Source organism: Odontomachus brunneus, unplaced genomic scaffold (genome assembly GCF_010583005.1).
Source record: "Odontomachus brunneus isolate Ranch 3 - 2012 unplaced genomic scaffold, Obru_v1 Obru_scaffold_436, whole genome shotgun sequence".
NCBI lineage: Eukaryota > Metazoa > Arthropoda > Insecta > Hymenoptera > Formicidae > Odontomachus > Odontomachus brunneus.
In genome coordinates, this window is record NW_022639886.1 from 5,462 (window position 1) to 5,784 (window position 323).

The following is a 323-nucleotide window of genomic DNA, read 5'->3' on the forward strand; positions in this document are numbered from 1 at the left end:
CATGCAAAAGATAAAAGGATATATTCGTAAAAAAGATAAACCATTACAACAAATAGTTAATCGTATTTATGAAGAAAATTTTGTGGAATTAAATAAAGAAAATAATTTCAATAAATTTGAATTATTAAACAAACATGATAACGGTCCTTTTGATCAATTTTTGTATATCAGTCAGTGGGAAAAAGTAGTATTTTCTAATTTTACTTTAAAAATGAAAGAGCCAGATAATTGTTGCACTTTAATGAATGGTGACATTATTTTAATTAAAAATATTGCCAGTAACAATGAAAATACAGTTATAATTGGAAATAAATATGAATCAA